The sequence below is a fragment of the Notolepis coatsorum genome (genome assembly GCF_963971535.1).
Source record: "Notolepis coatsorum genome assembly, chromosome: 12".
In the NCBI taxonomy this organism is placed as follows: Eukaryota; Metazoa; Chordata; class Actinopteri; order Aulopiformes; family Paralepididae; genus Notolepis; species Notolepis coatsorum.
The window spans coordinates 86,653,666-86,670,916 of record NC_140176.1 but is presented as its reverse complement, the minus strand read 5'-3'; the positions used below and the strand labels follow the sequence as shown (position 1 = coordinate 86,670,916).

Sequence of the window (17,251 nt, the reverse complement as noted above, 5' to 3'; positions counted from 1 at the left end):
TAAGCAGACCAGACGGAAGATCCAGCTGCACCACGTACACACCAAACCCTGCTCTCCTACTGTCTGGATCTCTAGATCCATCTGTAAAAATACATAGATGGGTTGCCATTTCTTGCTATAGATAGGCCCCTACACTAGAAGCGATCCCACTCTTATCCTCCTCTTCTAAAAAGGTCAGATTAATGTTCACCTCCCACAATAACCCGTAAGGCACTGAAACCCAGCGTGCACACACTGCAACGTGTTCCAGCTCCATTCCGAGCTTCCCAGCCCACTGATTAATATCTTCAAAGAATGGTTTTCATTTGACCCTGCCCTCAAACCCCCATGACCCTCTCAACATATACCTCGCCGGGAATGCGTGCATCCAGCATGGTCCTTTGTGCCCTGGCCCTAAGATTCTTCCATCTAAATTTCACTTGCTCTGTGGTCCTCTTCTGGCCAGACCCCATGGCGTTCACATTCTGGGTGATTTCAACCCAAATATAATTTGTATTTTTGTTGGTAAGTTCTTCACCCTTAGCAGAACTAAAACTACTATTGAGCCGAAATGGCACCTAACACCATCTAGTAGCACACAAGTTTTGGCAACAGTGAAATTAGGGCCTTTTGAGTCCATGGTTCCATCGCTTTGGTGTTGTGAACATAGTTAATCATTTATAGGCCTTGGGTATGATTGCCTTAATTGAACACAAGCCAAAGTCAATTACCTATAATGGGTGTGTTTGAAAAGACCAATTACACAGCCATCTACTGTAATTCAGCCTTTCTCAGAGGACTCACAGCTAGTCACAGAGAGGCAGTGACATGGCAGGTGTTGTCCACCGCCACCACCATTTTGGTAGGAGAGGATACCGTCAAAGGGTGTATGTTGAGCGTACCAAACCACTGGAGAAATACACCACTGAGGAGCTGTATGCACAGTCTCGCTTTGGGAAGGCTGATATTGAGTACATTGTGGACCTTTTCAGGCCAAAACTTCAACACAGAACCCGAAGAAGTCATGGTCTGTCTGTGGAAGAACAGGTCATCATTGCTCTACGCTTCTATGCATGTGGGACTTTCTAACAAGTTGTTGGTGTCTATATGGGAGTGGACAAATCAACTGTGTGTGATGTGGTGAAAGCTGTGTCAATCGCACTGGCCAGCCTGGTCAATGAATATGTTTAATTGACAAAGGATGACCAGATTGCCTAGGCCAAGCGCAACTTCTTTCTTTTGGTGAATATGCCCAATACTATTGGGCCAATCGACTGTACTCATGTACATAGAAGCACCTCATGAGAAGGAGTTTGTCAACAGAAAAAGGAGGCACAGCATCAACATCCAACTTGTGTGCGACGCTGACCTCATCATCACAAACTGCGTTGTCAAGTGGCCTGGGTCTGTCCATGATGCGCGCATCCTGAGGGAGAGCGCTCTATACAGAGAGCTCCAAACCAACCGACCGGGTGGCATAATATTAGGAGAGAGTGCCTAACCACTACTACCATGGCTAATGACCCCTTTTTCTGGCAGCAAACACACCTGCGCAGTTCTGAAGAGACGCTTTGCATGCCTTAACTACTTGAGAGTGGAACCACAGAAAGCATTAGGGCTGACCCCTATTAGTCGAATAGTCGACTAATCGGTCGAAAGGAGCCGTAGTCGACTGCCAACATCTTAGTCGAATACAAAAAATATATATAATAATTATAAAAAAATATATTTATTTTAATTATATTTTTTATCATTCTTTCCAAAAGAAAAGAGGCCTAGAAGCGTGGCTAATGCTAATGGCACGCATACCAGAGGCTAACTTCCTAAGAAAATAGGCACAGAGGCACTGAAAGAGGATTTCACCCATCTAATGAACACACGTAGACTAGACAAATATCAAGATGTATCCATCAGTGGACCAATTGCATGTTTTTGCAGAGGACAAGAAGCCTTCAGTAGACTCCTTCAGACATTAAGCACCCCCCACAGCCCAAATGGAATGATAAAAAAAAATATATATATATTATACTTTTATTTATTTTTTTTATTTTTTTTATAGTCGACGGATGAACAAAGTAAGTGAAAATCTTATGAATAAATGTATATACTGTATACTGCATGATCCAAATATTGGATTATTTAACCAATTTTAAAATGTCATTACATTTTGTGACTGAAATCCACCCTGAATCCACCCTTCTACTGGAATCAGTTTAAACCAGATTTTTTGGATCAAAGTGATCCCAATCCTACTAAAAGGTTGAATTTGAGAGAGACAAAGAGAGAGAGCAGTCTAAACAGTGGTGGCTGAGCGCATTGCTGTGGGCTGATTGTATTATAGTCTGGTTGCCATGGAGGGGTTGTTGGAGGAAATATCAGATGGCCATTAGATCTATGGAACACATCTTTCTTTCTCTCTCTCTCTCTCTCTCTCTCTCTCTCTCTCTCTCTCTCTCTCTCTCTCTCTCTCTCTCTCTCTCTCTCTCTCTCTCTCTCTCTCTCTCTCTCTCTCTCTCTCTCTCTTCACACACACTCTCTGTCTGTTCTTCATAGATAGATAGATAGATAGATAGATAGATAGATAGATAGATAGATAGATAGATAGATAGATAGATAGATAGATAGATAGATAGATAGATAGATAGATAGATAGATAGATAGATAGATAGATAGATAGATAGATAGATAGATAGATAGATAGATAGATAGATAGATAGATAGATACTCCATCGTCACATTTGGTAGAATTGCACATGTTCACTAGTATTGATGGGACTGTCTTCAACCACACATAGGAATAATATATATGACTTCTTAAACTGAGTGGTTTTCCCCATTTAAGGGATGGCAGGAGTTATGCAGTAAAAATACACTACTGGTTGGGTCCATAATTATCTTTAGCTCCACATGGTTCCCTGGTGGCTACTAACTACTGTATGACTCATTACAAGACGGAAGGATTGTTGGAAGAATCACTAGCATGGACAGATAGAGAGAAAGTATAGGAGAGAGAGAAGAGAGGAGTATGAAGAGAGGAGAGGAGGAAGAGAGAGTGGCTGAAGAGAGGAATACAGGCAGGGAAATGAGGATGAAGAGAAAGAGGAGGGAGAGAGGGTAAAAACAAGAGGAGAGGTGGGGGGATGAGAGTTATGTGAGTGGGTTATTAAGGGTTGATGGAGAGTAGAGAGAGAAAGCGAGAGAGAGAGGAAGGGAATATCAATCCACCTCCAGGTGCCAGCTGTCAATACAGCTCAGAGAGTCATCCCCCCTCTTTTATTCACCAGTGCTGGACATTCATAAAACTGTTGTGATGTCATCCAGTTTACTAGAATCCTCCAAATCGGCCCACAATGCAACACAACAGCATGCAGAGCACTCCTCTATGGTCACAAGTACAGAACCATAGGATTATCACATGTCCTCCTCACAACAGAACTTTAGGATTAACACATGTCCTCCTCACAACAGAACTTTAGGATTATCACATGTCCTCCTCACAACAGAACCATAGGATTAGCACATGTCCTCCTCACAACAGAACTTTAGGATTATCACATGTCCTCCTCACAACAGAACTTTAGGATTAACACATGTCCTCCTCACAGCAGAACTTTAGGATTATCACATGTCCTCCTCACAACAGAATGACAGGATTATCACATGTCCTCCTCACAACAGAACTTTAGGATTATCACATGTCCTGCTCACAACAGAACTTTAGGATTATCACATGTCCTGCTCACAACAGAACTTTAGGATTATCACATGTCCTGCTCACAACAGAACTTTAGGATTATCACATGTCCTGCTCACAACAGAACTTTAGGATTATCACATGTCCTGCTCACAACAGAACTTTAGGATTATCACATGTCCTCCTCACAACAGAACTTTAGGATTATCACATGTCCTCCTCACAACAGAACCATAGGATTATCACATGTCCTCCTCACAGCAGAACTTTAGGATTATCACATGTCCTCCTCACAGCAGAATGACAGGATTAACACATGTTCTCCTCACAACAGAACTTTAGGATTATCACATGTTCTCCTCACAACAGAACTTTAGGATTATCACATGTTCTCCTCACAACAGAACTTTAGGATTATCACATGTCCTCCTCACAACAGAACTTTAGGATTATCACATGTTCTCCTCACAACAGAACTTTAGGATTATCACATGTCCTCCTCACAACAGAACTTTAGGATTATCACATGTCCTCCTCACAACAGAACTTTAGGATTATCACATGTCCTCCTCACAACAGGCTGGTTTATCACAAGTCATGTCCTCACAATAGAACCATCAGATTCTAATAATAATAATAATAATAATAATAATAATAATAATAATAATAATAATAATAATAATAATAATAATAATAATAATAATAAAACACGTTATTTGTATAGCATCTTTAAAACCTGACAGTCTTTCTTCCTGTTTGATACCCAATTTGACCCTTTGAACCAGCTCCCTCTCAGGGCACAGTCCCCTCTCTCAGGGCACAGTCCCCTCTCTCAGGGCACAGTCCCCTCTCTCAGGGCGCAGTCCCCTCTCTCAGGGCACAGTCCCCTCTCTCAGGGCGCAGTCCCCTCTCTCAGGGCGCAGTCCCCTCTCTCAGGGCGCAGTCCCCTCTCTCAGGGTGCAGTCCCCTCTCTCAGGGCACAGTCCCCTCTCTCGGGGCGCAGTCCCCTCTCTCAGGGTGCAGTCCCCTCTCTCAGGGCGCAGTCCCCCCTCTCAGGGCGCAGTCCCCTCTCTCAGGGCACAGTCCCCTCTCTCAGGGCACAGTCCCCTCTCTCAGGGCGCAGTCCCCTCTCTCCTCTCTCAGGGCGCAGTCCCCTCTCTCAGGGCGCAGTCCCCCCTCTCAGGGCGCAGTCCCCTCTCTCAGGGCGCAGTCCCCTCTCTCAGGGCGCAGTCCCCTCTCTCAGGGCGCAGTTCCCTCTCTCAGGGCGCAGTCCCCTCTCTCAGGGTGCAGTCCCCTCTCTCAGGGCGCAGTCCCCTCTCTCAGGGCGCAGTCCCCTCTCTCAGGGTGCAGTTCCCTCTCTCAGGGCGCAGTCCCCTCTCTCAGGGTGCAGTCCCCTCTCTCAGGGTGCAGTCCCCTCTCTCAGGGCGCAGTCCCCTCTCTCAGGGCGCAGTCCCCTCTCTCAGGGCGCAGTCCCCTCTCTCAGGGCACAGTCCCCTCTCTCAGGGCGCAGTCCCCTCTCTCAGGGCGCAGTCCCCTCTCTCAGGGCGCAGTTCCCTCTCTCCTCTCTCAGGGCACAGTCCCCTCTCTCAGGGCACAGTCCCCTCTCTCAGGGCGCAGTCCCCTCTCTCAGGGCGCAGTCCCCTCTCTCAGGGCACAGTTCCAGGCCTGGGTCCCCCACACAGTTCAAGACCTGACAGTCCTTCTTCCTGCCTGATACCCACATAGTTCAAAACCTGACAGTCTTTCCTACAGTTTAAAACCTGTAATTTATTTGCATCTGAGTTTAGTCTGAGGTCACAAATTATTTTAATAAGAGCTGTTTCAGTGCTGTGGTGCATTCTGAAGCTTGATTGAAATTCCTTCATGATGTTGTTTTCTTTGAGAAAGGAGTTTCAAGTATCTTGCTGATGAATGGAAGGTTGGATATCGGCCCATAGTTGGTCAGTACATACATTACTGTCTAGTTTGGGTTTCTTTAGTAAGGGTTTTACAACGGCCATTTTGAATGCATCTGGGAAAATGCCTGTCGGAAGCGATGTATTTATAATGTTTAGGACACGACTTGAAATACTCTTGAATATTCGCTTAAGAAATGCTGTGGGTATAGGGTCAATACCGGAAGTGGAGGAGTTACATTCCATAACAGGAATGTATCAAGCTCAGTTGATGTAATGCAAGCACATTTTCCTATGGTTCCTTTTATTTGCAGGGTTTGCTGATGGTATCCGTGTTTGCATCAGGACTAATGCTGGCTCTAATTTAAGTTATTTTGTTATTGAAGAATTATGCAAGTTCTTCACATTTAGATTTTTTACCTTTAACCTCTTAAGCCCTAGACATATTTTCAGAAGATGTGCCTTGTAATGAAAAATGCTCCGCCGTTTTTCATCAGATTGAGACACATTTTTTTAGATCAAGTTCAAGTTTCAAGTTTCTTTATTAGTTGTCATACAGAAGTACAGAATGCTTTTATATAAAATGCTTCTTTCTGTTTTGCTCCAGAGATTGTGCTAGATAAAAATAGATAAGTATAAAATAAGTATAGTAAGTATAAAATAGAAGTCAAGTACGTAGACAAAGTGTTCAATATATACATATATACAATGTACAATGCAGAGTAGAAAAGTAACCGAGTTACAATACAATATACTATATACTACTATACAGTACAATGCAGAATTGGGATGAGGTACAATTTAGGTACAATTTACAGTAAGGTGTAATGAGGTATGGGTTGTAGTGCAAATTCTTTACCAATAAATATAAAGTGTGTTTAGGTGTCTAAAGTGGGTAAAGTGGGTGCTGCAGTGAGTTGTTTGTTTAAAGCGAGTGTGTGTGTGTGTGTGTGTGTGTGTGGATGTGTGTGCTGTGAGTGCATTTGATGGTTGTTACATAGTGTTATTGTCATTTAGCATTCTGATGGCCTGAGGATAGAAGCTTCTTCTGAGTCTCTCTGTGCTTGCCATGAGACTCCCGTATCGCTTGCCTGACCACAGCAGTTCAAAGAGGCAGTTGTTTGGGTGGCTGGAGTCTTTGATTATTCTCTTAGCCTTACCCATGCACCGCTTGTTGTAAATGTCTTGGAGAGTGGGAAGCCCCCCTCCAATTGTGCATTCGGCTGAATGGGCCACTCTCTGTAGTCTGCTACGGTCTTGTGCGGTGCTATTCCCAAACCAGGAGGTGATATTGCCAGTCAGGATGCTCTCTGTAACTGAGGGGTACAATTCCCTGACTGTATTGTTAGATATGATATTTAATACCACTACCTCATGTACTTTAACTTCTGGCCATCCAGTACAAGATATAAGTATGATGAACACTTTCCCACCTGATGAAACGAATCCACACAAATGTACCAAATCGAAGGTTTAATACAGCAAAAGGTGTATACAACGATCACTTAATTACATTTATGATTTGAAATATGAAATATGCACTTTTATGGCAAATGAGTATTCGTAGGTAAATCAACATTGAATGTCCAATCTCTGGTTACGCAGGGAGTAAGTATACAACCTGGAATATTTAGGAAACGATAGCGATGGTACTTAGATGATTATAGCTGGATACACTAAGGGGGGGGGGGGGTGTCCCGCTGGTTGTAAGACAGTAGGAGGGGGGGGTTAGAGAAGCCGCTGGCGGTATCCCATCTGGCCGACGGTGTCTTGGGAGAATCCAAAGTCTTGGACACGGTGCCCACAGAACCTCGGACCGCAGACGAATACAGCTGGACCCTCTGTGGACGGTAGCTGCCGGTCCACAACGGAGAGACGTGAGGCGACCTCAATGGTGTAGAGCGCCGTCTCACCTGGAGTCCTCTCCGGGGGGTAGTTCCAACACTCCGCAGTGTTGGCCTTTATCCATGGAATAATCAAAGCACCCAAAGCATAATCCAAGCCGTGGAAGGCTCGCCGTCGTCCGGGTAGAGTAATCCAATATACAGGTCCAGTCGCTCTTGGCCCGGAGCTCCTCGGATGCAAGCACCACTAGGGGTCTGCTCAGCCTGGTTAAGCGTCCAGATAACGTCAGGAACGATGGGGGTACTGATAACTTTAGAACTCTAACCGAACGATGCACCATACATAAATAGACTATTATTAGCTTAATAGAATACGTCCAACTCGACGGTATAGTGCCAAACTATGACTATTCAACTATTAATCTACACGATATCTCAATGCCTATTCTGGGCCAAGTAGGCCTTACTACACCATACGTGCGTCGTGGGGAGGCTTTGCGTCTGTCACTCTGTTGGAGGGTAAAGAACTGGACTAAAAAGAAAGTTCTACTTTACTTGCGCCATATATATATGCGCTATGAACAAATAGTACCATTCGTAATTCGCCCGACATATTCCTGCGCGGAACCGGGGCTTGCCACGACATGTTAGGCGGCACGATTGAACTTGGACCTAGGGGTATGGCAACCTGGCGCCAGGTTCTCGTCCAATGGTAGAATGAAACTATTATGGGCTGTTTAGTAGACTAAAGGGATATTCAGTGCATATTGTACAATGAATATACAGGGTATATCAAACGATATACAAATACAATTAAATATATATATATAAATAAATATACATATTCGGTTTAATCTGATCCTTCACAACACTCTCTATTGTGCATGAGTAGAAGTTCTTAAGGATTTTCTGACTGACTTGGAATTTCCTTAGGCGCCTAAGGAAGTAGAGGCGTTGCCGTGCCTTCTTCACAACACTGTCAATGTGTGTGGTCCATGTCAAGTCCTCGGATATGTGGACTCCGAGGTACTTGAAACTGTTCACTCTCTCAACCTGTGCCCCGTCGATGCTGAGGGGGCTATAGTCCCTGACCCCCGACCTCCTGAAGTCCACAATCATCTCTTTTGTTTTTCTGACGTTCAGGGAGAGGCAGTTCTCCTGACACCACTGCGACAGATTCTTTACCTCTTCCAGGTAGGCCCTCTCGTAGTTGGCAGAGATCAGGCCCACCACTACTGTGTCGTCAGCAAATTTGATGATTGTGTTGTTGTTCCACTGTGCCACACAGTCGTGTGTGTACAGCGAGTAGAGGAGAGGACTCAGAACACAGCCCTGGGGGGCCCCTATGTTGAGCGTGATGGATGAGGAGGTGCAGTTGCCTGCTCTCACCACCAGATGTTCACAGAAAGGTAAAGAAACAAACTTCGTTCTATTTTATGGCAATAAAGTTCAGGTTTTTTCGACCCGTGAGACATAATCATGAAAAATAAGGTTAACATTTTTTTTCACACCAGACGGCTCCAAGTTTGACGGGCTGGCGTGAGCTGGGTAGTGTAGTTTTATGAAATTTGAAAGCCCATCGAAAGCCCTGGGTCTCCTCTTTCATAGGACTACAAACGCTTTCATGATGTATTACTTCCTCGCGACTAATTCATCCGGTTTCCGCCGGGATGAATTTCCGCCATTAGCTGGAGCAACAAGCATATCGGATCACGACGCCATCTTGCTCATCCCCGCATATCGGCAGAGATCACGTGACGCTGTCGTGTCACGTGAGGTAAAGAAGTCGTCCGACCAATCAGAGGCCACGCTACAGGACGCACTCGATGACGTCGACTGGGGAATGCTTCAGGCGAGCTCCAGTGACGTCAGTGAGTTCGCTGATGTTGTTGTCAGTTTCATAACACCACTAGCCAATAGCATTGTACCCAGGAAAAAGGTTCGGGTCTTCCCGAACCAGAAACCGAGGGTTGACAATACTATCCGAGTGGCTCTGAAAGCTCGCACCACTGCTTATAACCTGGGCAGAGCGTCAGGAAATATGGACGAGTATAAGGCTACTGTTGTGAAGGATCAGATTAAACCGAATATATATATTTATTTATGGATATATATTTAATAGTATTTGTATATCGTTTGATATCCCTTGTATATTCTTTGTACATATACACTGAATATCCCTTTAGTCTACTACAGCCCATAATAGTTCATTCTCTCATTGGACAAGAACCTGGCGCCAGCAGACAAGCCCCTTGAGTCAAGTTCAATAGTGCCGACGAACATGTCCCAACTAGCCCCGGTTCCGCGTAGGAATATGGCTACCGAAATACGAATGGTACTATTTGTTCACCGTGCATATAAATATGGCGCAAGTAAAGTAGAACTTTCTTTTTAGTCCATTAGTCCTTTACCCTCCAACCTAGTAACAGACGTGAAGCCTCACCCACGACCCACGTGTGGTGCAGTATGGCCTATTTGGCCCCAGAATAGGCATTGAGACCTCGTGTAAATTCATAGCTGAATTGTCATAGTTTGGCACTGTACCGTCGAGTGGGACGTATTTCTATTAAGTAATAATAGTCTATTATGTATGGTGCATCGTTCGGTTAGAGTTCTAAAGTGAGTAGCACCCCCATCGTTTCCTCGCGTTATCTAGAGTCTTAACCAGGCTGGGCAGACCACGCGTGGTGCTTTCATCCGAGGAGTTCTGGGCGAGGACGAGTGGACCTGCACATTGGATTACCTACCCGGACGACTGCTGAGCCTATACGGCATGGAATATCTATTTGCTTTGGGTGCTTTGATTTGTGGAGCGGATAACAGCCAACGCCGGTGAGTGTTGGAATTACCCCCGAGAGGAGCCCAGGTGAGACGGCGCTCAACCCAGACCGAGGCCGCCTCGCTTCTCCTTCGTTGTGGACCTACAGCCTACAGCTACCGTCTACAAGAGGGCCCAAGTGTATTCATCTGTGGATCAAGATCCTGCGGGCACTGTGTTCTGTACCTGAATTCTCCCCAGGAATCGTTGGCCAGATGGGATGCAGCTGACGGCTCTCCAAACCCCCCCCCCCCCCTACTGACTTACAACCAGCAGGACCCCTTTAGTATCCCGCTATAATCCTTAAGTACCATCGCTATAGTTCCCTAAAGAACCAGGTTGTATACTTGCTTCCTGCGTAACCAGAGATTGGACATTCAGTGTTGATTTGCCTACGAATACTCATTTGCCTTACAAGTGCATTCAAATCATAAATGTAATTAAGTGAATGTTGTATATACCTTTTGCTATATTAAACCTTCGACTGTTATATTTGTGTGGACCTGATTTCATATGTGGGAAAGTGTTCATCATACTTAGATATCGTGTACTGTATGGCCAGAAGTTAAAGTACATCAAGCGGTAGTGGTTTAATGATACCATACTTATCAATACAGTCAGGGAATTGTACCCCTCAGTTACAATTGGTCCTTCGAGCCGGAGGGTAACTAGTGTAATATTAATATAGTGTTATTAATATTGAAATGGCCTATGATGAACACTCCACGAAACGGTCCTCCTAACGTAGAACGCCCGTGGCGCAGACGACAGACACCTCAGTACTTAGAGGATTACGCTGTCAGTCAACTACCTAGCCTTCTACAGACGGTAAACGCGGTAAAAGTAGAAAGTAAAATTATGTCTGACCTTAACGACCAGGTTACCCCGACCACAGAGGCCCTAGTGGGTTCTAATGTAACTGACCAAGCTCACGGTGGGGACCAGGAGGGAACAGACATGCCTTTACCCCCCGCCAATACCGAAGAAGTAGTCCCCGACCAGCTCCGGGAGGAAGACAACCCTCCAGAGGTGGAACCCTGCACGGAACAAGATGAGGAGAGCGCCGAGGAGATAGAGCTCCAGGACTCCCCAACGAGTACAGCCAGGAGCGGCTCACCTCTACAAGCGTCTTCCCCCAGCGAGGCGGAGAGGATGCTGTCACAGGCGTTCCTCGTCAGCCTGACAGCCTCTACCGAACACGATCGACTCCAGGGTGAACGCGATCGACTTCAGGGTGAACGCGATCGACTCCAAACACAGCAACGGAGCGAAGAAGAGCACATACGCCTGGAGATGAGACGCCTTCAGACGGAAGAGAATATGGCAAGAGACCGGTCCGACACCCAGCGCGCCGCTGACGGTGCCCAAAGAGAAGCAGAGCGCGACATCGCTCTCATCCAGCGCGAAGCCGAGCGCGACAGACTACAGGGCGAGCGCGACAGACTACAAGCGCAGCTAATGGAGCAGCTGATCACCAAGGCAACACCCTCTCCCTCCGCCAGGGGTTCAAGGGCCTCGTCGAGACAACAGTCAAGGGCAGCATCCCCTAACCGACCAAGCGACCCTGAACTTGACCACCAGAGAGAGCCTATACCCCCCGCAGACCCCCTTCCCCGACCGGTCCAAGCGAGACCCAGCTACAAGGAAGGAGCAGCATACACTGCGGAGAGGCTAAATAAACGACTACAGGATCTAGAGGACCTGACAGAAGAGGGAGAGGAGGAGAACCAAGCCCGACGACAGCACAGTACTCCACCGGACCAGGAGGTCCAGTACAGCCCAGGCTATACCCCCGCGGCGCTGCGCTACAGACCCCCGACTCTATTCACGGGTGAGCAAGACGCACGACCAGCCCCGAGGAACAGCACCTGGACCAGCGGGCCATGGTACCCTGCCGGTACCAGCCCACAGAGAGGCGCAAGAGGAGACTCGCCTAGGAGGCCTCTCTCCCAACGCTCACCGATGTGCCAGCCATCCACGGCGTCATACATTGGCACACCGACGTTTCCAGACTTCACCCATGAGAATCGAGCACAGTACACGGAGCTCCGGATGTGCTTAGAGACAATGATGGTGGATGTCGTTGACGAACGCCACAAGTATGCAATATTACTGAAGCACCTGAAAGTACCCCGAGCGCACAATATAGCGATAGCCTATGCCACCTCTACGACCCCATACACCGCGGCTCTAGCAGCGCTGGACCAGAGATATGGACGTATATGGGATTACGTAATCCAAGAGATAAGGCATATTGACCGCCTACCCCCAGCAACAGACAATCGCTCACTAGACGACCTGTCTATAAAAGTGCAGTCCCTGGTAGGGATGCTGGGAGCGCAACGAGAAAAGGGTATGCACGAGCTATACGCCAACTCTAACGTCGAGAGGATTTTAGAGAAGCTGCCGCCCGCCAGACAAGAGCGCTTTAGGCGGCAAAGAGACCACCGTGATCCTAACGGTCCCGAACCATCCCTCCTCGATTTAGCCGACTTCCTGACGAGAGAAGTCAGCAGCCTACGCTTGGATACATTCGTGCGGAGCACACCAAGCTCCAGAGAGGGACCTAGGAGAGTAAACGATGGAAGAAGATCAGTGACTGTCATGCACCAATCAGAATCAGTACCGAGCAGTAAGAACCACAGTACCCCCTTGAGAAAAGAGAAGTGGAAGATGGTGTGCCCGTACTGCGAGAAGGAACACTGGCTGTCACAATGTGACCTGTTCAAGAAGATGAATGCAGAAGAAGTGAGTCAATGGATAAAGTCCAACAGGCGCTGTTACCGATGTGCGCGCAGTCACATGGCAGCCGAGTGCCGCCTAAAGAAGAGGTGCAGTCGGTGTGACGGAGCCCACCTAGATGTCCTACACGACAGTAACAGAAGAAAGCCTGCACCTGCACCATCGAGCAGCACAAAGGCAAGTGTCATGTACATTGACCCCGCCAGCAGCAGCGGCGCCCAGGTGCTCTTAAAGGTAGTCCGTGTAACATTGAGCCACCAAGATAAAGTCATGGACACTTACGCCGTCCTTGATGACGGGTCAGAGAAGACCCTTCTCCTCGCATCCGCTGCGGCCCAGCTGGGACTGCGGGGGAGCGAGAACCAGATGACGATTCGGACAATAAGAAGAGATTTAAAGACGATAAAAGGCGAGAATGTCTCCTTCACTATCGCAGCAAGCGGGCAGCCAGAGAGACGGTATAGGATTACAAAAGCTTTCACCAGCCAAGAAATAGGACTATCACAGTACACCTACCCCATCGCCAAACTGATGGATAAATATGTGCACCTGCGTCAACTACCTATCCCGCTCATAGACGGCGCCACCCCGACCCTGCTGATAGGCTCCGACCATGCAGACCTCATAGTCCCGATAGACCGGGTCCATACAGGACCCAGAGGCTGTCCTGCAGCAGTCGAGACCCGCCTAGGATGGACACTACAAGGCCCCCTCGCTAAATCTCTCAACCGAACAGCAGCCACTAGCTGCCTCCACTCTGTGACAGAAGAAGACACCACTCTCCTGCAGCATGTCGAGAGGCTATGGACACTAGAGACAATGCCCTTTAAGAACGAAAAGAAAGACATTCGTTCTAAAGAAGACATTTACGCCATAAACCTCCTCGAGCAAGGGATAAAGAGAGTCACAGTCAGCGGAGTGATGAGATACGCAACTCCACTCCTGAGGCGAGAGGGAATGCCCACCTTTCACGCCACGAAAGAAGCTACGGAGCGGTATCTATTGAACACAGAGCGGCGCCTAGCCAAAGACCCCGCTCAAGAGAGTGTGTACCGCGCTGAGATTGAGAAGCTAATCACAGCGAGACACGTAATGAAGATTGACATTAAAGAGGCCGATCAGACGACCGAATCATGGTACGTGCCGCACCACAAGGTCCACCACAACGGCAAGGATCGCATTGTGTTTAACTGCAGCTACCAGATCGGATCCCAGAATCTGAATAAAGAGCTCTTGCCCGGCCCCACACTCGGCCCCTCTCTACTAGGCGTGCTACTACGCTTCCGCCAGGACAAGGTGGCTATCAGCGGGGATATCAAAGGGATGTTCCTGCAGGTGAGACTAGTGGAGGAGGATAAGCCCCTACTGCGGTTCCTATGGAGAGAGAGGATCGGAGATGAGCACCCAGCCATCTACCAATGGGAAGTCCTCCCCTTCGGAACCACATGCAGCCCGTGCTGTGCTACATTTGCACTGCAGAAACACGTCGCAGAGGACCCAGCAGCAGATGAAGAGGTCCGACACAGTGTGAAGAACAGTTTCTACGTGGACAACTGTTTACAAAGCGTTTCGACCCAAGAAGAAGCCGAGGCTCTCCTACTCAAGCTACGCGCCTCCCTGATCAAAGGCGGCTTTGATCTCAGGCAGTGGGCCAGCAGCGACCCGCAAGTATTGCGCAGCCTCTCCCCCGCGGACAAGGCAGCCAGTAGCGAGACCTGGATGGCGACCATCCCAGGAGAAGCCCAAGAAATGACACTAGGACTAGTCTGGCGCTTCAAAACAGACTCGCTCCACTATAGACACAAACCCCTGACCACGGAGCAGGGAAGGTCGACGGCGATACCGACCACCAGACGGAGTGTGTACAGAACACTCGCCAGACAATATGACCCGTTGGGATGTATTCTACCTTACACCACCAGGGCAAAGATGATTGTACGAGCACTATGGGACAAGGACCAGGGCTGGGACGACCCAATACCCGAACACCTTGCCTCCACATGGAGAGAGTGGGAGACGGAACTCCGTTCACTCCCAGGCGTCAACATACGCCGCAGCTACTTCCCACCCACAGTGAGGCCAGAGACATGCAAGATGGATCTACACGTCTTCAGCGACGCCTCCGAAGTAGCCTATGGATCTGTGGCCTACTTGCGTGCCCAAGAGAAGGGAGGAGAGATACACACCGCTTTCATCCTGGCTCGCTCAAGAATAGCCCCACGAAAGCAACAATCTATCCCGCGTCTAGAGCTCTGCGCAGCCCTAGCAGGAGCGCATCTAGCCACGTTAATCCAACGTGAACTCACCATCCCGGTGCAAAGAACAATCTTGTGGTCAGACTCTACGACAGTACTCACATGGATCAAGTCTGATTCATGCAGATACAAGGTCTTCGTGGGAGTCAGAGTCACAGAGATTCAAGAGTTAACAGAAGCAGCGAGCTGGCGGTATGTGGACACCAAACACAACCCAGCTGACGTCATCACCCGGGGAATGTCCCTAGATGACCTCACCCATCACAACATCTACAGTGACGGACCAGAGTTCCTCAAGCTCCCGGAAGAAGAGTGGCCTACGCCCACCCCACGGGAGGCGAGTAAAGAGGAGGCTGAAAACAAGAAACCTATGTTCTGTGGATTGAGCACAGTTGCCTCCACAGACCCCAACATAGATGATTGCCTCACCCTACAGAGTGCGCAGCTAAAGACATTCCTGTGGCACCACCCAGAGATTCAGCCCACCACTGACATTTCAGCAGCTGACTACGAAGAAGCAGAACTTCTTCTACTACAACGAGCCCAGAGAGACTCGTTCCCCGATGAGCTAGACTGTCTACAGGGAGGAAAGCCCGTCCCATCAGACAGCAGACTGCTCCACCTGGCACCCGAGAGCGACGCCCATAATCTCATCAGAGTGGGTGGTCGTCTGCGGAGAGCCCCCGACCTACCGGATGACGTTAAGTACCCGATAGTCTTGAACAGCCGACACAAGGTCACAGAGCTGATCGTAAAGAAATACGACGAGGATGTGCACCACGCAGGAGCAGAGAGAGTCTTCGCGGAGATCAGACGTCGATATTGGATACTTCAAGGGAGAGAAGCAGTGCGACGCTTCCAGCGAACCTGTCTAGACTGCCAAAAGTGGCGCGCGCAGCCCAGCATACCCCGGATGGCTGACCTACCTCCCTGTCGCCTCCGACTCGGCGACAAGCCCTTTCACTCCACAGGCATGGACTGTTTTGGCCCGTTGTATATAAAGAAAGGAAGAGGAACCGAGAAGCGGTGGGGTATTGTATTTAAATGCATGACCACCAGAGCGATACATATCGAACTCCTTCCAACCATGAGCACAGACTCATTCCTTATGGCCTTCCGAAGATTCACATCGCGGAAAGGAAAACCGTCTACATTGTTGTCTGATCACGGGACAAACTTCAAAGGCGGAGAAAGAGAGCTGAGAGAGAGCTTCCAAGCTATGGGCCCAGAACTTAAGACCCACCTCGCTCCATCCCAGATTGACTTCCAGTTTAATCCCCCGAACGCACCCCACTTCGGTGGAACCTGGGAACGAGAAGTACGTTCTATAAAGACAGCCCTGTACGCCGTGCTTGGGGCCCAGACTGTGGCGGAAGAAGTCCTAATGACAGTCCTCACGGAGATTGAGGGAGTATTGAACTCCAAGCCCCTCGGTTACGTCTCAAGTGTTGTAGCAGATGTCGACCCAGTCACCCCCAACACACTCTTGATGGAGCGGCTGGACCCCGCGCTACCCCAGACAATGTACAGGCCTGAAGAAGCGAACGGCCGAAGAATGTGGAGGTACAGTCAAGTACTGGCTGACAAGTTTTGGAATAGCTTCCTACTCCACTATCTACCGTCTCTACAGACCCGCCAGAAGTGGGTAAAAGAGAGAGACAATTTGACAGAAGGAACAGTCGTCATGATTATCGACCAGTCACTACCCAGAGCTATGTGGCCGGCTGGCCGCGTAAGCAAAGTGATCACCGGTGCCGATGGCAAGGTCCGAGCAGCTGAAGTGCTCGTCCAAGGGCGGACTTACACACGACCCGTGGCGAGGCTAATAGAACTGCCAAGACTCCCAGACACTATCGATGACGACCATGACCCCACGACTTTGTGAGTTGACTGACCCTTACAGCGGACCTTGAGTGGTAGACAGTGCGGTTAATCTGTCTCTGCTTAGCTAATTAGGTGGGACTAATTAGGGGGCGGCTGTTGTGAAGGATCAGATTAAACCGAATATATATATTTATTTATGG

The 17,251-nt window shown here is 48.4% G+C and overlaps 1 pseudogene across 1 annotated transcript; it reads left to right on the top strand.

Moving 5' to 3' along the window:
* Positions 1–807: 807 nt before the first annotated feature.
* LOC311237955 (putative nuclease HARBI1) lies at positions 808–8,955 on the top strand (annotated as a pseudogene). Its single transcript has 2 exons — positions 808–1,517; positions 8,927–8,955. The product of its transcript is annotated as a putative nuclease HARBI1 (transcript).
* The last annotated feature ends 8,296 nt before the right edge of the window (positions 8,956–17,251 follow it).